Source organism: Bombus impatiens, unplaced genomic scaffold, assembly GCF_000188095.3.
Source record: "Bombus impatiens unplaced genomic scaffold, BIMP_2.2 scf_0406, whole genome shotgun sequence".
In the NCBI taxonomy this organism is placed as follows: domain Eukaryota; kingdom Metazoa; phylum Arthropoda; class Insecta; order Hymenoptera; family Apidae; genus Bombus; species Bombus impatiens.
This window is the reverse complement of record NT_176825.1, coordinates 1,253,282-1,276,056: the sequence shown is the minus strand read 5'-3', so window position 1 is coordinate 1,276,056 and position 22,775 is coordinate 1,253,282. Positions and strand designations below refer to the sequence as shown.

The window sequence follows — 22,775 nt, the reverse complement described above, 5'->3', positions numbered from 1 at the left end:
CACTTTGTTCGCTCGCTAAGAAAATAACATAGTTTCTAAAACAATCTTCCTAAAATATACACGTTATAATCTTTTATACGTATATATTTTACGTTACTTTTGGAGGAATATAGATTATCAATACAACCGTTCGTCGTGTCAGTTATTTATACATGTGACATTTAAAAATGAGCTTCTAAAAAAAAAAGTCATACTCAGATAAGAACTGATTACTTTATCGAGCGAATCGCAAACACATGTCAACTAAAATATAACAAGTAATTTCAATGAGTATGTATACACTAACCTCCACGTTATCTCTTATCTAAAGTTTTAAAAATGATAATAATGTTAGATTATTCTATAAAGTTTTAATTCCTTTAGATAAAATTTTCCCGCATTTATTATCTGTTATTTTCTGCAACTACATGTATTCCATCATTTTGGAAATTTTTCAATATTTCTCAGCAATTGCTAGAATTTTCACGAAAAATATTCGGTCAATGCTCTTACGTACAATTAGATATTTTATCTTTTAAACCATTCTGATTATTATTATTATTATTATTAGTATTATTTTGTCCTTTAATAAAATTTCGTAGCGATCGAAACGAGGAAAAATTTGTCCGTTTTAAGCGAATGACGTAATATTTATTTATTATTCTACTCTTTACTTTATCTAATCTTATTGACACGATGAAATAGATTCCCTTTCTAATTCACTGGAATTAATCATTTCTGTACTAATACTATCTACAATTCTTCTAATTCTAATTATAATCCTCAATACTTCAAACTCTCTTCATCTCAGTTTAACAATTATTATTATTATCATCATATTATCGTTATTATTACATACATATAAATAGAATACATATAAATTAAATGAAATGAAATTAAATCGAATAATAAAATAATTGTGTTTATAATTACGAGTTCGGATGCTTGTTATTTAATTTTATCTTAATTTATAATGTTAAATAAACGAACGACCTAAGATATAATCCGAGGTTTTCATTTATCCTGTAAAAAATCACCGGTGTTATTAAAGGACGAAAAAAAAAGAGCGTTTATTATTTTACGGGGAGCAAAGAAAAAGACAAAGAAGAAATTCGATAAACGAAGAGTGCACGGTGCACGTAAGTACAGTCCTGCGCATAACTCTCGATGAGCTTCCTGTACGAACAGCAAAGCGAGCAACGACTCGCATTCATGTCTTTTATACCTTCTCCCTTCCACTCTCTCTCTCTCTCTCTCTCTTCCTCTCTCTTTTACTCTCTCACGAATGCGTTCACTTCTTTCCTTCTCCCCTTTTCTTTTTGCCAAGATTCAACCGTCAACGTGCGTGATTAACGAAGCACGCGAGGGCAGCGATGCGGTTCTGTGCAATTCCGAATGCACCATGTCTTTTATACCTTCTCCCTTCCACTCTCTCTCTCTCTCTCTCTTCCTCTCTCTTTTACTCTCTCACGAATGCGTTCACTTCTTTCCTTCTCCCCTTTTCTTTTTGCCAAGATTCAACCGTCAACGTGCGTGATTAACGAAGCACGCGAGGGCAGCGATGCGGTTCTGTGCAATTCCGAATGCACGAGTGCATCACGCGCATCAATTACGCGGAATCGGTGCCGAAGCCGAATTTTTCGCACCACCATACATATCTACCATTTCAAGGTGATTAACTAAAACTAACCGGTAATCACGTATGTTATCGGGTATATTACTTTTACTATTACAGTACTCGAACAACACTTACTATGGACAACTTTTAATTTAAAATTTAATTAGCATCGTAGTAACGAGACACGGTCGTATCGAGTTTCAAATTTTTGCTTAGCATAATCAGGATAGTCGTGTTTCGCCGCGGTGCTAATACAGTTTCGAAATGTTTCGTACAAATGTTTCCACAAGTATTTTCGTCAGACGTTATATTGGATAATCTTGATACGATCGTAGTCGATAAATAGATATCGAATAATCGTAACAACGTACGCTCCTCGTTCAATGATTCCGTTAACGTGTGAAAAAGCATATAACAGGGAAATGTAAAAGAATTCAGCGAAAAACGGGACGGGAAGTTCTTTCGCTAGGTTTTTGCCAGTTGAAATGATTTTCATATTATCGTGATATCGATCAAAGAGTTACGCACAGCATCCGGAATATAAATGCCGTTAATGCAAAAGGATGCTTTGGTACTTTAAAACCGCTTTATACACGTATATGTACGTACGTATTGTGTAGATGTAGCTATTATAAAGTAAACACATCTAATCTTATCCGATATGTTGCGATTTAATTTTCTCAGGGACTTATTTTAGAGATGCACCTTAGACCCGGAACTTTTTAACCAAGTTTCGCACGCTTCGCTATATCCCCCTCGTCACACGTGAACGGAATACTAAAATTTCTGCACAATTTGATTAAACGATACTAATAATTATATAACATAATTTAATTAAACGTAATTGAAGCGTGGCGTTACGAGCAAGGCAGCGTACTTAGCCAAATGAAATATCAAATTTAAGAAAACTACAGCCCCGCCCCGCCTCGCTGCAAATATAGAGTCAGCTCTCTTGCTTTCCTCGATTTTTCAAAAAGACCATTCCCGTAAAAGCTTTCAGTTGCCTGACTGAAAGACGAATCGGAGGGGGGTGGATTAAATTTTTTATCGTTTCACGTCCATGTCCATCATAAAGAAGTTAGCAGGAAAGTTTGATATATGAAGAAATGCCGGTAAAGGAGATGAATTATTATATAATTAGACATGATTTTATATATAGAATATCGACTGAAATATAGAGTAAGGTAGAATCGTTTGTACCGTACCACATAGTAGTCGTATACTTATTCGACTTGGCAGTATGTATATGAATTAATAGTACATACTCGAGTCAAGCTAAGTAATCTGGCATGAATAATTTTCTACAAGCTGCTCATCAAAAGTTGAAAGAGGGATGAATTCGATATAACTGCTCCTCAACAGACGTTCAATTTTTATAACGAAGCAAAATATTCACCTTTTCTATGCAGCCGTTAGTTAATACGAACTGAAGCATCACCGCGTATCGAATTGCAAATGCGATGTCCCGAGCTTTCACGGCAATGAGAAAGATTGCCATCGTAATTCAGAATATCCAATAGCAACCAAGTGAAAAAGAAAAATGCGTTGCGCTGTCTTTCTTTGCTTAACTTCGGTCTCTATAGACGCGCGTCGACTTTGCAGCCGGAGTTTGTCCGTTGCTTCTTTTGCTTTACTTACACGCTCAATTTCAAATCGAACGGATTTCAGTGTAAAATCGACATAGCAGAATTGTCAATTTATATCTCTCTGCCATTTCTACGTTTCCCGATCCACCGTACATATGAAGGGCGCGTTTGTTCCCGTTATTATAAACTAGAATTTTTAAGAAAATATATGTAATTATTGTACATACTCGTCTAGATATGGAACAGAAGAAAATAATCGTCTCGTTATTTAATTCCGATTCAGGATATACGTATACGGTAATGTTAGAGGTTGTGTTGTGTAAAAACACACAATTACTTCGTTAACTCTGATACTTCAATAGCACAGCTATTTCCTACCGCGATTGCATCGGGCTTAATTGCCCGTTAAGTCAACCTAATAACAATCTATTCTTCTGATATATTCTATTCCATCGAATCAAACATGTTTTCTTGCTATTCTAAATATACGTATAGAATAACTGAATGATTTCATATAATATTGGTAACAATTGAATTATTAGGTTACGACGTACGAAATGTTCAATTGCGTTATATCATTCCTGTGTGTCGACGCAAACGTTTTCTTGTTTTCCAATCAACATTTTTTTATCTGCGCATTTTCGACGTGAACAATTTTTATCCTGCAAACATTTACGTACATAGACAGGCGGTTGTTAATATTCAGCGATTCATGAATCGTTAAAAACCATACATTTCGTATCATATTATAATCCAATAATCCAACATTTCAAATCGTATTACAAATTCACCAATCCAATTATCAATAACAATCGCTCGTACAAAACCCAGCAGTTGTACAACCATTTCTTATTTATTCAATATTCATCAAAATACAAATGCTAAAAATCATCGCAACAAGCAACAATAATATCAACGATTGGAAAAACCTACAGAGAGACGAATGCAGAACGGGGTGGAAAAAAAGTGCATCGAAGCCAATCAATTACAGGAAATAAAAACGATCAGGCACGATACGAGGGCCATATTCCCGCTGTCAATCGAGTGCTCGGTTACATAATTGAATCAATAAATGCGGAACGATAGCCATTGGATGAGCGCCACTGCCATAACTATTTCCAATGTTTTAAGGGTACAGTCGCGGACAAGAGTTTCTCGTCGGTCAAGACACAAGCCTGGCTTGGCCACCAATGGTATTTATAGCGTTAATCTCGTTTCTCCGCTACAGCTGCATCGCCTGCGAACCCCCAACGCCATTGATATCGCAATTGCATCTACCGGCCCTTCTTTTTTTCCTTCTTTTCCCTCTTTTCTCTCTCTTTCTCTTTCTACTCTTCCTCCTCTTCCTCCTCCCTGCCATTTCTCCTCCCTCTTACGTTTTTACCATCCCCTCCGAAAAGTTGTACGTGTCCGCGTGCCGCGTAGTCACTTGGTTGCTGTGCATGGATTTTCGTGGCGCGTTTCTGCCTTCATTATTTACCCGCACACACACTCCAATTACCATCGCGCGTACCGGCCCTGCCAAATATTTCTCCGCGGAATCGAGAACGACAGCGCATGTATTATTCAGCGTGCGTTGTCGATGCCTCGTTCAAGCACATTTTATCCGTGTACACACACGGAACGTTACGATCGGTTTATTATTTATGCTCGTTGTCAGTCATGACCAGTGGCGCTCAACGTGTTAATTTTCTAGGACCTTAGAGAAAGAGAGAGAGAAAGAGAGAGAGAGAGAGAGAGAGAGAGAGAAAAATTGGCTGGACTTTGTTTTCGTACACGTCGAATTTCTGAACTTTTTTTTTTATAACGTACGATAGCTTCTCGGTGGAATCCAAAGATAGTAGTTTCAAAGCGCGGAGATTATTATTTTAAAAGATTATATACACATATTCCACAGTTTACTTTTGACACATACACACACGCATACGCATACTTATATATGATGGAAAAATATTTGAACACTTATCGTGGAAGATTTTTAATTAATAATAATATTGAAATTGTACGAATATACACACGTATTAAATTTGAAATATAGCAGAATGTTTTGCTCGCGTATTATAAATGTATTAAATTACCAGAATTGCAGGGCTCCTTTCCTCGCGAATAATTAATAATTACATTCGCTGTTTCAAACTTGTGAAATGCAAATCGAGATTTCTTTTATTCATTTTACACTGGAATATTATACGTATACACGGCCGGTGAAATAATAATTTTGTTCAAAACCTTTCTCGTAGCCATTAATTAATTCGAGTACCTTTAGAGGATATTAATTAAATCCAATATAAACCGACGTGGCGTTAACAAATTTATTAGTCGATACGTCTTAATACCGCCCGCTGCAAACTTGCTACTATGCTTCCAACGATCGATATATAAAGTTAAATTCTATAAGAATATAAAGAATCTGCTTTTCTTTCGAAAACTCTCTCGATATAACATTTTATAGAGGGATAATTTGTAAAACGAGAGCTTAATTGATTACTAATCGATTGGTCGTGTTGGTAGTGGTACGAGTGCTGCTTTTCGATGGAAAATAGGTCAAGCAAATGACTTTATGAACTTAATGAGCAGAAGAACGATCTACTCTCTGCCTCTCCCTCTTCCTCTCTTTCTTTGCAAAAACTTGGGCAAGCTTTTTGAAATGGAACGAAACACCCTGGATATCTTTTTGCCTTGAGAACCGCTTTCTTCTTCTGGAAAGCTAGAAAATCTTTAAAAGTCATGCAACTGGAACTAGCGAACAAAAGAACGAAGGAAATGTAAGAGGGTGGCAAAGAGAAAAGGTACGGCGAGGAAGACAAAATGATTATTCCGTGTAGAAATACTAACTACAAATGGAATATCGTCTCATTTCTGTAATTGCTCTTAAGGGGAACTGGTTTCCGAGAGCAGCATCACGCTAATCGCATGAAGAAGCGAATGCATCAGTGAATAGCCGCTACAGACCGTGTACTACTGAAAAGTGTTAATCCTTTAACTGTGAATAATTACATCCGGGCAAAAGGCGCGATACGATGGGATTTTCTCGCTAAACACGACTAAATAATATTCTTCGTTTGGTGAGTTACGAGTAGATTTACATCGGAAGAATATTCTTTCGATCGATGTTTGCCTATCATTAATAATATTCGTGTCTCTCTAATTTAACAAGCGAATGAAACAGAGAAGGAAACATAATGAATTTCGTTTATTTTTAGTATCGAAAACATTTTATACAGGATGGTTGGTAACTGGTGGTACAAGCGGAAAGGGGTTGATTCTACGCGAAAAAAGAAGTCGAAAATATAGAATAAAAATGTTTCGTTCGAGGCCTTGTTTTCGAGAAAATCGACATTGAATTTTCGCTCGGTACGCGTGCACTTTATCACGTCTCGTTATAACGGATCTCACTGTAGATCGTTGTCTCGATGGAAAAATTAAAAAAAAAAAATTTCTTTTTTTCATTTTTATTCTATATTTTCGACTTGTTTTTTCGCGTCGAATCACCCCTTTTTGCTTATAGCACCAGTTACCAACTATCCTGTATAATTGAGAAGCTTTCTGGAAGAAAGGTTCATAAGACAAAACAGTGAATTACGTAAATCGCGTTGGAAGTTTTAGTTTTCTACTACTAAAGAAGTTTGTTTTCTTTGTGTTTACATAATAAACAAAAATTTAATAATACCTCATCTATTCGTCTAACAAATCGAGTACGAGATACGAATGATAACTTATCTTTCTTTTCGCGTTATTATCAATTTTATTATACTTGGTTTTATTTCCTCTATAGGCCCTTGTTCGAGACAGCCCTTCAATCATTTTTTATGGACAATATGTATTATGATTTCAATTTCGTTTTTATCTCATTTAATCTTATTTTTTCAACCAAACACCGTAATATTCAGTTTGTTGTGCTTCTTCGGGTTTTATGTAATAGCCGTTGCCTGGTTTTCCTCTGGCAACCAGAGCCAACACTGGATGAGACAAGAAAGAAAAAGGAACGAGAAAAAGAATCCTGCGCGTAGCGTTTTAAGGCCACGCAGAGAAATATGATGTGTAGCACGTTTTCATAATACGAGATTACGAGTGTGCTTCGTACTTCAGCATTAAACAATTACGGATTCATAACTCTTAGTTGATATTCCATGAGAATAGAAAAGGATGAGAACGACCTTTTCAAATAGTCCTATGCTAATTAACTCCTTTCACTTTGAATAAATATTCCTAGATGGGTATAGAATAGATTTAACGTTTTGTTATAAAACGAAATAAGCCTTGAAAAACATCGAAGCTTCGCTCGTCTGTTTCTCAAATTTTAATGGTCAATTTAAAAATTACATCGAAGCTAAGTCTCTTAATAAATGAAAGATAATAAACGATAAAAGATACAAATATTTGTCAAAATCCCGTAAAAAGACGTGTTGTGCGATTCTAAGAATAAAAATGACAAGCAGTTTCTCACGTCCACAAATTCTACGCTTTATCTCGTTTAATTGCCGACATGACTCAAACAATAAATATTTGAAATCCCAATATCGTAACCATTTTCAAACTGAATTGTTTTCGTTATACGGTAATTCTGAGAAATTGAAACGTTGAGTTTATTACATTAGAATAGATCGGACAGGATGTGAGTCACGAGTATAAAGTGTTTAAGAAACAAGCCAGCACACTTTAGTTGCAACTTAATATTCTACTACGGTCATTATCATCCAGATGTTTTCTGGCCGGCCACAGAAACAAAGATATCGATTTGTCTGGCCTCTCTAACATGGGTTCTACCAACTTGTATGCGTGTATCGTACATTTTATTTCGTGATTAATCGCGATGCCCGTTACAAGTAAATCTAACATTCAAATCGACATGACGAATAAAAATACGCGATGGAAAAGTATTTGATAGTCATGAGATACGAGTACGAGTTCACTGATATTCTTTACTCGAACCGACGATGAATATAAATATAAACAGACACAGATCGTTTACTTTGCTTATCAATTAATTACAGCAAAACGAAATAAAAATTACGATGGCATTATGTTATAAAATAGTAGACAGATAGTAGAAAAGAAATGCACGCGATTAAAATTACACGGTAGTACCGAGTTTAAAATTATAGTTCATAACCCGAAATTATACGAGGATACCGAGTTCCATTGAATATTTCGAATATCGTTAATTTTATGTTTCTCTACCCGTAAAAGTACGGTTTTCATTCTTAAGTATAGCGTGTATAATGCATTTACGTGCTTTACATATTTCGAGTTAAGAATGCGTTAAAAAAATGGTTGAAAAGAAAAAATGACGAGGAGATATCGCAACGCAATGATTGTATTAAGCAACAGAACGCAGATTCTAAACACAGGAAGTTTTATCCACTCATACATATTAACAAGGGCAATATATTAATATAAATAATGCATACGAAACAGGATCCTCCTGAACAATGTTTCATGATTATCGCATAAAAAGCATATAAAAAAAAAAAAACGAGGAATTCTTCTCATTTAATCGTGAACACAATGAGATACATTATATAATTGGCCACCAATAAAACGACGAATTAACTTAATTCTCGTCCTGTAATCGCTAAAAGGAATATAAAAAGAGACGTCGTTAAGTAATTTCTACGCTTATTCAACGCTTGGTTTACGTAAGAAAGCGAAATGTTAACATTTTCGTTTACAGTCGGGGAAAAAGCGAACTGCCGGTAACACTTAATTGCAACAATCGATCTGTTACATAATTAATGAACTTGTTTGTTCGTTATCGACGGTAAGAACCGGAAGATTAAAAACGGGAGAAAAAAGAAAACAAGGAACAAACCGTTACGGATTTCGCTTTAAGTCCCTGTAAGAGCTTAGGGAAAGTGTGTTCTATCAATTAAAGATCAAAGCGTTTCGATTTCCTGTAAATCTTTATCCCACGCGATAACAGCAGAATGCAAGAAAAACAAGGAGCATTTAAAATATTATCCCATCGTGAATTTCAATAGCATCGCATCAATCAATATTGTAGACATTATAAATCAAGAAATAAAGAAAAACGATCGTGTTACAGGCAGACCTTGTTTCTTCAAGTTCATCTTGGAATCTACGGTTGAAAGATATATGCGATGAAAGATCTTATCGTAATAATAATATAAATAAAAATTTCATAATATATAACTCATATAGATTCTTTCCCTAGAGAGCTTCTTAGTTCTTGTATTATGTGTATTGTATTGTACAAAAGTAAATCGTTTGTTCTTTGAAAAGTTCAAATACCAATCACCTACTCAAATAGAAGCAAAAGTCGCAAAGTCAATAATAAAACTTCTGAGAAGCAATAATACAAGCTCAAAATTTTAACAAGAAACGTTAATATCGTTCGCGTAACAGATAATATTTGCAAGCAATTACAATTAAACAATTCTCTAATGTAGTCTAAATCTAATCTAAACGTGGCTCTCAAAAAAGGAAAGAAAATAAGGATAAGATATGGAGCAGTGGCTCCCTCTCTTTTTACCTCTACTACAGTGTATATGTTTGCCACGAGCATATATACTTATATATACATACACGCATATACCAAGCTGTCCAAAGACCCTCCAAAACACTATAGTCTTTCTGGTAATTTCATTCCTTCAGTTTCTCTCTCTCCCTCTTTTTCTCTCTCTCTCTCTCTCTCTTCTTACCTTTTGTGTACATATAATATCTGTGTCCATGTTTATCTGTCTCTCTTTCCTGATGACACTTCGCTCTAAAAGAAGCTATAGTTCTATCTCTCTGGCGCGCATCGAAGTCTCAAACAGTGTCTGTCTCCCTCTACAATGAATTTTACTAAGCGCTTTAAGCGCCCGTCACAATCAGTGAGTCACCTCAAAACATTAAGCGACGATTCACAAACGAATACGTCGAGAATGAATATACGGGCAGGAAACTTTCTATTCGTCGCTCGGATATATGTACATATGTATATTTCTTGTTCCTTTGAAAGTTATTTGCTGGGGGGGGGGGGGGGGGGGGGGGGGGGGGGGGGGGGGGGGGGGGGGGGGGGGGGGGGGGGGGGGGGGGGGGGGGGGGGGGGGGGGGGGGGGGGGGGGGGGGGGGGGGGGGGGGGGGGGGGGGGGGGGGGGGGGGGGGGGGGGGGGGGGGGGGGGGGGGGGGGGGGGGGGGGGGGGGGGGGGGGGGGGGGGGGGGGGGGGGGGGGGGGGGGGCGGGGGGGGGGGGGGGGGGGGGGGGGGGGGGGGGGGGGGGAAGAAGCCGAATCGACGTTATGAAATTAACGTAAGGCAAACAGAGGGATTGTTTTAATATAAATTCTTTTAATATAAGATATTCTTTTAATATAAAATATCGATATCGCGATGGATTTTCTAACTAATTAAATTCTTCTATTATCCTTGAGTCTGTACGATTTAAAATGATTGTTATATTTCAATAGATATTATTAAAATATAGATAGTCTTGAAATATTTAGTTTGTAATATTCAATGTAATTTTACTAACTTTGTGTTCCACGAATTTTATGAATAAAATATCCCAAGGAAAGAAGATACACGAATACATGAAAATGTAAGAAAGAAGCGAGTGGAACAACAAGATTAAAAGAATTTTCCCGAAAGAGAAACGATGATTTTTATTCGGATAACTTTATTAAGATTATAAATGGAATTTAGCCGACCCAACGCTTAAAAACTATTTACCCTACGTACTTGGTATTCGCATTGAAATTTAAATATTAGGTTCGTTCAGAGTACATAGTATACAATCTGTTAGGGGAAGTTCTTGATGGGTTTATTACATAGGCAGACATAGTTTCCCGAGCAAATATACCGCTACTAGAATGATTTATTCTACTTCGGCAATCGATACCAACCTTAAAGTGCATCTAGAATGAGCTTTCGTTGATTACTAATTGTTGCAAGTTAAACACTCGACAGAAACTATTTAACCTTTACAACATTTTGTCGAATCATTCTAATAAATGTAAAGAATATGCACGTGGAAAGTTTCTAATACTACCTACTCGAGAGGTTAAACATATCTGTTTAAGTATAAAACGATAAATCTATAGATATACATATATCATTCGTATTAAAAACGCCCGAAGATATCAAAGGAAATAACGTTCGCTTTTATATCCTCTATATTCGTCGTACAGTCTGCTACAAAATTTATTCATACCGTCCCAGCATATTACATACATTGAAATCGATACACAACGTTCACACACGTGTTCCTATTTTCACTTGGATTTAGATCCCCATTACACGTCGAGAGCTGTTTGTGAGACAGCCTTTAGGCTACGCTCGCACACATATCTCGATAGCGATGGGCGCATATTTTTCTCGTATTAACGATATTTCCTGCAATTTTATACGTATAATATAAATATCCTTATTAGACAATCTTTCGAGTTAGAAATAATGAAAATTCTTCGAACGACTGTAATCACTCGTAACTTTAATTCGAAATTAAATAAAAAATTGTATTAAAGCTTATTGCACGAGTATTATTATTATTGTCATTATTATAATAAATTTGTGAAACGTAATAAAAACGTGGATAATATACTTAATCTACTTTGGACAAAAAGTTGAAAATTCTTCAAATCATTGTTATCGTTTATGACTTTAATTTGCTGTACCTAAACATTTTTTGTTTAAATCCATTAGATTGTGCGATTGGATTAGTACGATTAGATTGTTAACCATAGTGTAGTATGATCGTAATGAAATGTAAATTCGAGAAGTAATAGGGGTGTGTGTTGTTGATAAAATGGAAAGTTTGTTGAATAGTGTTTGACCCGATCGGAAACGGCTCAAAGCCATCGCTATCAATGGACTCACGTATGCCGCAGTAAAGTAACGCCTGTATACAGGAGTGAATCGACACAGGGGAAGACACACACGAACAGAGCACGTGTATGCACACTCGATTCACGATATACGAGGAATTTGACTCAGGTATATACGTTACACGCACACGCCTTCCTCTGTAATACGAATCAACGAATAGGCACACTTGACTCGTCAGCGCATCACCTCACGCAACATTTACAGAGGCATTTAACCCTTTGCGGTTGCTGGTATTTTTCTTATTTCGAACAATTTGCATCAATGGTCGAAGAAATATTTCAGTTAAAATTCCATGAATCGTAAGCAATTCTATTTTAAAGGGTAGAATTATATTAGAAACAGAGTTTAGAATACAGCGAAATGAAGATTATTATAATTTATGGAAGTTGTGGATTTACGGAATATTTAGAGATGTAAAATTCTGCAGAACGTACGTAACATAAAAAGTATATAAAATATCCAAAGTAAAGTACATGTCGTAATGTTTACTAGATGAAACAAATCTCCTATCTAGATTGTATTTTTTTAATCATAAAAAAAATGTCTAGAAAAAGAGATTGAATATGCAGAAACATACGCAGCGCAATTATAATGATTGAAAAATACAAGAAATAATTTTAATTCAATAAAATGAAAAGAGCTCTGATAACATGAAATTGATTATCGAATTTAAAAATCGCTTATCACGGTCTTCGTATTTAAACGATAAATTAAATCTCCATTTAGGTATCTCCTGTTTCTTTAATTGCTTTCATGAAAATATGAATTTGCATAAAAATTGCCAACTTAGTAATTAGCAAGGAAATGAGAATGAACAAACGTAGTAAATGAACCTTTGTCGGTTCTCCGGGTGTAAAATTGTTTGGGTGACGGTCATTTATTTTTAAACGAAATATCGCTCGATGGATTCACGAGTGTAATCAGTTCTCGCTATTCTCGATCGAATCACTCTGTTAATTGTACGCATTATTTACCGAGCTTTCTCGTCCCATCGAGCGGGGCTAAATTTTTCTCGAGGGTCATCCATTTCAATTAAAACGAGTGGAACGAATTTCGCTGCAATTCACCGCGAGATCCATACAGTTCGGAAAGTAATTCATACAGTCCGCGGGAATGTGTATAATACGCGGAAACATTTTTGCCGAGCGGAGAAGGCAATTACGTGTTTCGAACGAGCGTGCGTTACTTTTAACAACATTTTATCGTAGTAACGAGGGTTTCGACTTCGAGTCCAGCCTTTGCGAAAATTTATTAACTACCAGATCGTGCGGAATTTCAAGACAGCATAACTACCAAACATACAACACTCCGCAAAAATTCGTAAGAAATACTTTGTTTTCTTTTAAAACAGATAAATAAATACATATAAAAATGCTGGATATTATTTTATATCTATTGTCACTTCTTAAAAAAAAAAAAGTATTTAACTCGACAATTATTGCTAATTTGATAACGATATATTGATTAATCCGAAGTAATTAATATTTCGTGTAAGCTTATTTTTCACGATCAAATTATTTTTCGATTAAGCTTGTTTCTCACCGTCATTGATGGTATTTCAAATAATTTATTCATACTTCACAGTATTCTTCTTCTAAATCGTTTTATATGTGTCTCGCGTGTAATCAATTTACCATTCTTTTCACTACTTCTAACATATTTATGACCCAAGACTCGCGCACAGTATCGTACTATATATCCCCGATACATTTATAAAGAACCGCTAGATTGAAAAGTTGTTTAAATTGTTGGTGGATTAAAAATTTAACCGAAGAAGAAAATAAAAAAGGACAAACGAGATGAATGCGGTTCGATGCAGGCACACGATTCTCGTCGGTCAAATATATCTTTTCGATGTTTTGTCCTCGTAGAATCGACCGCATCAAGGCAAAAGTGACATCCCCAACATCCTCCCTCCTACTTTTCTTTTCTCTCCTCTTCTTTATTCGCATTCACCCTTCCATTTTCTCTGTTCTCCCTCCTCTTCTTCATTCTTACTCTTCCTGTCTTGTTTGCTTTTAGCTCGGTCTCCCCGTGAGATCTTGTTCTCTTGTCATAATTATTATTATTGGTTTGAAAAGTGACTCCATACAAGACAACGAAAGTTTATAAGTAATAAAAGATATTCGGGAGCGACTGATACGTGATTCTCCCTCCGAGCTGTCGACAAAAGTCGAGCTAAGGCCCTACACGCCAGATCAGAAGTCACCTTGGAGATGGCTCCGAAAATGGAACCGGTTCCCAGCTCATATAATTGGGTCCCGCTTTGACTGGCCCTCTTTGAGAATAATCAACGTTTATTTCGCCGTTTAGCGCGAGCTGGGTGTCAGCCCATTCAAGCCGACCTTTTGTTCCTCTTTACGGAGAAATTGTTGCCCGGTTTTTAGCTAGAAAACAATTTTTATTCGTTTCTATCCTCTCGCTGCATATGCAAAGATACGCGTGATTTATATTTAGCGCTATCATTCTCGTGTCTATATAAATCCAGAAATAGTTATTTTTAAAACATAAATAGTTTCTAAATATTTGCTTTCAATGTTTAATATAACTTTACTATTTTTTTTTCTTTTTTGTGTATCGCGTTTCTGAATAAAATACTGCGAAGAACGAAAATATCCAAAGATATCTCGTAAGCCGAAATTAACTCGTTGCAGGCCAACAACGATTTCATCTGCAATTTTGGTTCAATTACGTTATTTAATTCTATCGAAATCACATTGTGAAATCATGTTCTGTGCTACAGCGAAAAGGAATTCCAAGAATTTGCTCGATATCTTTTCTCGTTACCATTTCTTCTATGGATATATTTCATTTATTTCCTCTTCTCCAGGTACTTACAATTTTATGAAGAACTTTTGCATTTACGCAACTTTTATACCTTATTTCTCTGCTTGGTCTTTAATGGATTAAATTCTCAACGTAATAAAGGTGACTTAAATATTCAGTTTCGGAACAGGAAATTCTTTCAGTATAGAGAAAATTGTACAGGCTATAGAATGAATGGTAATCAAGATATACGACGAATACGCCGTAGACTCCACTCAACAGGAAAGAAGAAGAGAGTAAAAGAGAGATGATATAACGTCAAATATCCTGTAAAAACATACCTTTATTTCCATCCCATACACTTTCACATTCCGTATTTTATTCGACGATATCCGTAAGTAAATATCCCAATAATATATATATATATATATATGTATATACACACGTATATTTACGTATAGCGAATATACGAACACGGAGAAAATATTTTTCGAAACGCGTATGTTTCGACGAAATCATAGTGCAGACTGAAAAATAATTTCTTTTGAAAAAATTTCGAAATATCGCATTCGACATTTTTCGCTCCCGGATGTTTAATCCTTTTACTATATCGAGTATCGAGTATTTCATTTTGTTTGGTTTCTATAATTTTCTTCAATTTTATCCGTCATTCGAGGGTTTCTGCATCAAACGAGACAAAATAGAATAAAAGCTAATTGTATTCTTTTTTTAACGAGACAGGCCCTTTGACCAAGGATGTAAATCAATCGCGGGTTTTCTCTAATCCAAAGGATGAAATCCACTGAGAGGAAGGGCGAGATACCTTTATTTAGGTACAATCGCTAAGAAACGGAAACGAAATCCCTCGACTTTGCGAAAGGGGAAACATTTCTCGAGCAGGAGCCACCCTGACGAGCAATTTTGTCTGAAACTGACTGAGATAAAAGTCGAGAAGGTATGTATATCGCGACTAAATTTTGACTTTAAAACGAATTCGATTTGAATTTAAAATGAGCTGGCCGCAAAATTTGAGAAAACCGTGGACAATTTTCGAAAGTTTTTCATTTAAGTCTCCTCGAACTTAACGAAATGAAAAGAACAAAAAAGAATGGGAACGAACGTTGTTACAACGGTTTAGTTAAACTTTTGGAATCATGTTTTATTAATTTCGACGATGAAAGAACATTAGAGAAATGCAAATTTATAATTAATTTCGAACAAAGTTACGACACTCGTTTCGCTAGATTTCGAGGAAAATGTAACGAAGAAGGTTGCTCACAATAACTGGGCGACTTTGCAGATCGTAAGTTGTTATCTTTATGAAAGTTTATCGTAGCATCTTGCACGGCTATGGCACGGAACTGATTACGTTTCAAACTAATTTCGGATAATTTACACGTGCTTCGTTAATAGATGCAACGATTCGTCTCTCTCTTTCTCCTTTTTCTTTTTTTTATTACGCCTGGTTAATTACTATTATGAATCAAAAACTTCCTAGTCGAATTATTTCTATCGAATAATAAGCAACAGCGTTTTCTGTTTTTCCCCTTTCACTGGGAATCTGTAAAACGTGGAACTACCAGTCGGATTGAAACTCCTCTTTAATAAGTCCTTTTGATGTCTCTCTCGTAAAAACTGTCTGTCGTAATTTCTATTAATGTTATAAACTGCGAGAAACACGGAGTTCTATGTTTTAATTAGAGACTTTTCATGCCTCATATTTTTTCATTTAGAAGCTCACTATGTTGTACGCTCTTAATATCCAAATTTCATCGTTGATGGAATTCTCTTTTCTCTCTCATTTGTAAGTTGAAAGAAAGAAACCTGAAACATATACTGAAACCTCTTCGCTCTTTATTTAACTGCAAAAACCACTCGTTTCCTCTTTTTACAAAAGGAAGAATCGTTAGTTATTTCCTGGGTCTTTTGACACAATTCAATTATTATTATTAGTGAAATCGTACAAATCGCAATTTACCAACTAGCTAGTATTGATAAATACTCTCGCGTAACAGCAATAAAAATGTTCCGATAATCAGAAGAAGAGAAAATTGGAAAAAAAAAGAGGACAAAAATGTTGAATTTTGATTCCCTTCGATCGAGCATCAGTAATAGGTATGATAAAGTCGTGGAAATCAAATGGCAATTGAAAAATAACGAATGGATTTGGACAGGCGGAACGATTGGACGACAAAAGCGCAAAAAATCCAGTGAATTTGGAAAACGTGCGGACGCTGTAAAAACAGACGCTGCGATATTCGATAAACATGAACCTGGAAACGAACGTAAGTAAGTGGGCTGGCAAACGAACAAATCAAATGGCATTTCGATTACAACGACGCGATATAAAATTCTTTAAAGTCCGCTAGAACTTTAATCAAGGATTAGTCCAATCGAAAACACTGCTTCGATTTGTTTTCTATCCAAATAGTTTGTCGTAATACTTTCGATAAGAGACATTCAAAGATTCGAAAGAGGCGATTCAAATTATATCATGATAAAAGCATCATCGAAAAGAAAAAGAAGTCAATAATATGCGTTACAAAGTTTATCACGAGCCAAGAAAATCTGTTTTATTTTTAAAAGTAATTGCCGATAACTCTCCGACACTGCTAGTCTGATAAAGGATTATCGGTCGAACCAGATCGTATCGCCCAGATTAGAAACACTGTGAAACTGTTTTGCAATTAATCGTAATATCTATTATTGTTACCAGCAGCCCAAAATGAATTATTCAAAAGTACAAACAAACACAATACACTCGAATCGCTGGGGAATCGATATGGAATATATAGAAGAATGTCGAGAACGAGTTCCACTTTTTTTTCCCTCTTCTAAATGAAACTTTCCACCGCGAAGCCGGTTAAATAGTATCTTAATGATGCAATTGTACAGGTAGTAATACTCCATGGAAATACTCATGCGGCAACGTAACGCATTGCAAATACGAACACGAAACAACAATTACGTTTACCATTGTATGGATATATGACAATAAAACAATTGATAATATTATTCGCCATAGTGTTACTGAATTCTAGACAAATATAACGACTATTGGAAATTATTGGAAATTTAAATTTGAAATTCATATTTTCCATGTGGAAAATTTAAAATAAGAAACTTTTAAACTTAGATCTTTGCGAGTTTTATATGTATCAAATGTTTCTTTGGAATTAGTTAATCCACGTTTGAACCACATCGGGAAAATTGTTTCTGTACCTACGTACATGTAGTTTCGCATAGATAACGCAACGCGAGTTTCTGTTTCTCAATCGCGCGCAATCAGTGGTTTTGCGAAGAGAGTGGGGTGTACAAAGCAACGGCGCATGCGCGCCAACACCGACAAACAGTGTATTCGCGTTTATAGATCCGATATATTATTATTAAATCCTGGCGCAAGAAATATATTGCTGAACGGTCGAAAGAATCCAGGTTATTTCGTAACGTACGATTTTAATTTATTCATTTTGCTTATCAGCAATATTTCTCTTTTTTTTCCCTTCCTTTTTTAACTTATTATCATTCTTCTAGTTATAATATTTTGCTAAATAACGAAGATAGGAGCTATAAGATTACGCTCTTCCCGTTTAATTACTTTGTTACACGATACCGCAAATGTTCGTCGATAATTTTCCTCCTTTTTATTGATTCATAAACAAAGTTATCTTGTTTATTTACGACGTTGCAACAATAAATTAAATTCTCGTCGTAGACTCAAAGCGCTCGTGTTTCATTCGTTTGATCATAACAATCGACGATTAACGTTCGAAACAAATGAAATAAAATGATCATATTTTGAAATTCCCTCTTTCGCCCTTTACGATTCTTTTCTTGTTAAACTCGCCGTTATTTTTACTATTGATTTTGCATAAAGAGGCAAAGTTAGGCTATAAAACGCGAAGTTAATTTAAAGACTACGATCAAGCAAAGAACTCGAGTCATTAAACTCGTTTAATTACAGCTCTGTGTAGACTTAATTATCAGAATTCTTTACTCGCCTACATTCTCGTGTTTCTTTTATGCGCTTCATGTTCGAAAATATCGCGAAAAGAAAATGCAAGCAATAAATAGAAATAGTACGAGGTCGTGAAGCCTGGGAGAAATAAATATGTATAAAGTAACGAGCATTTTGTAATAAAACATTACATTGTATCGCGACATTACACGCGATTCTCGACTTTTTTTCTGTCGCGTTGCAACATTATACAAGCACGTACGTATCCGTTGATTGTAACAATGTTGTCGACTCTCGATAGGCTAGATAGGCCAGTTTTCAACGTAAATTGAAATTCTGATCGTCTCTTTTGCTCCCTGTTTCTCTATTTCTATTTGGTTATTATTAAATCACGAACGAAAGAAATATACACACAACCGGTGAACGTATGGAAGAATCTAGGTTATTCCGTGACGCGCAACTTTAATGCATCTACTTCGTTTATTTATAAGTATTTTCGACATTTTTGCCGATTTTTCGACCGCGTATAATCGAGCACCTGATTACGTTCCCATTTTGCTGCGCTAAAAATAAAAATCATGTCAGCTGAAAAAGAAGAAAAAAAAAAAAAGAAAGAAAGAAATGCGTCAGGAATTCATTCGTTATGCTTATAAACAATCTCCATATTTTCTATAATGCTATGAAAAAAAGCTCGGTTGAACTTGTATTATGCGAAACATTAGCGCGTATACTAAGTCACGGCTATCGTGATTGTAATAATAAAACGTAAAACCAACTTAAAAGTATAGTAGAAATGTTACGAGATGTTTACTGCGATCATATACTCGATAACAGTATAGTTGAATAGTTGACTGAAACGTATAATTAGTGTTAAAGGTGGTCTGTTATAAATAACTTATTGATAAAACGATAATAACAGTAATTTACATTTTTCTCCGTAGTCAATTTACAATGTAAACAATTTCGTGACCTTTGTGCAGCGCATACTTGCAAGAAATATGTTGCAACTTATATATTTTCATTTCAATTTATTTTTTCTCATTTTTTCGCTTTACCAACGTGATCATGCGCTGTATCATACAAAATGAACATTTTTTGTATAACACAAATAATAATTTACTTGATTAGTTATTTATTTCTCTTTTGGATCTCTTTTGTGTACAATTTACAGGAAACTTATCCTGCTCCTAAATGTGTGTATGTGCGTGTAAAAGGGAATCCCTCCACTTAATGATATATCGAGAAAATGTTTCTACATATACGTGTTCAAATATTTTTATGAGTCATCCTGCATATAAATATCAACATCAATTCGTGAAACGTGAAAGATCTAAAATGTACATGTTCTAAAATATTATTGCGATATCGAATGATTACGGTAATGCGATTCAGCATCAATCGGAGATTGTTCATCAGAGGAATTCAATTATTTTATAACAACGCAGCTTATTGCTCTGAAGTTTACAATAATATCATTCGATAATTAATTCCCGGCGAATTGAATGTTCGCGTTGTAATTTCTGAATACGAAAAGAATCGGCCGTTTAATAGGATTCAGGTTCAGAAACGTATATCATCGAGCATAATATACGTATGTATATCTTCTTTTTTCTTTGAAAGAAGTTTCTTTATGTTCTAACACACTCGTCTCTCGTAGACAGAGCTATTTATTAAATACCTCGAAACGATAGAGTCACGGATTTACCGATTACAGTATGTTATTCATGGCATGGTATTACTTTGTATTCGAATTACACGAGAACTGTCCCGCGAGATTGTTTGAATCGCATGAATTCAGCTTCCTGTAGGCAACGCTCGCCTATTATTTCACAATCGACGATGATTTCATTCGACCATTTCAATCCCTTCATCCGTTGTCGAGCTTAATTTATATAATCATCTGTTATTTTTTATTCTCTTTCTCTTTTCTTTTTCTCCTTTCTCGACGCACAGATTAATCTCTCTAACCCCTTCTCTCTCACCACCCACGTATCGCATTCAATACGTTTCTCTTTCAGAACTCTGTTCATCATTATTTTCAACGTTCTCTCTAAACAGCGTGTGCTCCAGGTGAGTTCATTTTAAATTGCGCCAGTCGAATACCAATGAATCTTTCATTTAACCTTCTGCATTATTTTTCCTACCTGCATACGACGATACAAATTAATTAAAAAGAAAAAAAAAAAGTGATTCTTGAAAAAGGAAGATAAATCTGATACCATCGTAGAGTATTTTTATTATAGTCGTGTACAATTTTTCATCGTCCACCCGTATCTACGCTCTGTTTGGTTACGAGCTTTTGTGTTAAAAATAGGATTCAAACTGTTACGGTGTTGTCTGTAACAACTTCAATCCGAAAATATTCAGAGTAAAAAATATAAAAAGGCATGCACACATTTTATAAATAACAAATAGTGCCTCTCACGCGCCTCTGTTGAAGGGTTAAAGGGACAACGGCGTTTTATTTAGCGTTCTGCCTCTAGAATCTCTTTCCCGACACTCTGGGGAATGTTTGGAATATCGCGAACCTTAAATGTCCCCTTTCAAATTCCATTCAATTTGAATTTTTCGAATCTCCCGTTTTACACGCTTCAACGTTACATTTTAATAAGTTGTTAATTAATGGTTATGTTCTAATAAGTTGTTAATTAACGGAACTTTATAAAAGCAAGCTGAACCCCGGGCTGTGCAGCCGAAATTGAATAGAATAATAAAAATTAACCGAACTGAGATAAATTTATTTTCGGTAAAACTGGTTTTATATTTTAGTGTATTCGCTATTAATACCAAAACTTATGGAAAAGCAATTTTCCTCACATGCTAAAAAGAAATTCGGTCCTGAAAGGATTAAAACTGAACGAACTGCCGTTTACTTATTATTAAGACAATATCATGCTCATTATTGCCATACCAGACTGCAAGATATTTTTATGGACACCATATCCATTCAATTTTCATTTGAGTTTTATACGAACGTATACAATGTACGCTTTTGCCTTGTTCTTTTTGCTCAGGACGAATCGTCGAACCGTAATAGCAAAGTAATTTTCCCACACACAAGGCTCGCTCAAAATTACATTTATACTTCGTTACTCGGCTGAAATCGTGCTCCAGGCTAACGAAACAATTATATTCACTTCTTTGTACACTTAAATAAACGAGCATCCAATTATTAATCGGTCGTGTTTTATGCCCCTCTTATAACCGCTCGACGAATTAAACTTTCAATCGAATAATTTATCCGATTACTGTTATTGCTCGTTCTAATTTCACGTTTCGAATATATGCGTTCCCCTCTTTCGACTTATTTTCCAAATACATAGAAGCTAATCCACGGTCGTGAAACACGTTTGAGAAACTGCTTTATAAGTGAAAGTACATAACTAGACTCCCCTCGGGAGTGTGCACCGGATTGATCGGACCATGGGTTTCAGACTTTTTTCATGTCCGGCTATCTTTAAGGCCGGATATGCGCACGCTCACGCTACTAGTCTCCCTTTGAATAAAAGTTTTTACATCAGCGAACATCATCGATGATTCACATACTGTTAAAGTTATATGAAAAATTGTATTTTATCAGAAATAATTATAACATAACGAAACACAGGAATATGCAATGCATAACATATCGTAGCTATAGCGTAAACAACTAATCGCTATTGCTGTATCAATAACGCTAAGTAGACAAAATTTCTTCCTCCGAGTCATTTTCCATGCAATCGTATTTTCCTATCGTTAAAAAACTCAAATCCAACACGCTGTTAGAATTACGTAGAATGGCTACAGAAAGTTATTCGCACGTTACTATATTTATTACAACATTTACACGTTAAATAATTAGATAATAGATTGTATATAATTTTGTAGCAGTAATTTTCGCACGACGATGAAATGTTAACTTCTCAAATCCAAATACGGGCAATTTTTCATCACTGTGTAAGTGGAAAAATTCTAGTATTTATTAACGCCGTGCATTTTTTCCAAATTCAATCGAATTACGAATATTCAGCGAAGCTTATAGTCGGATAGTTCAAATATAT

At 35.4% G+C, this 22,775-nt stretch overlaps 1 protein-coding gene across 3 annotated transcripts in view; it reads right to left on the bottom strand.

Annotated features, from left to right (window-relative positions):
- Positions 1 to 22,775, bottom strand: part of LOC100746223 (mastermind-like domain-containing protein 1) — a 174,402-nt gene that overhangs the window by 129,700 nt on the left and 21,927 nt on the right. The gene's annotated exons all lie outside the window — the stretch shown is intronic.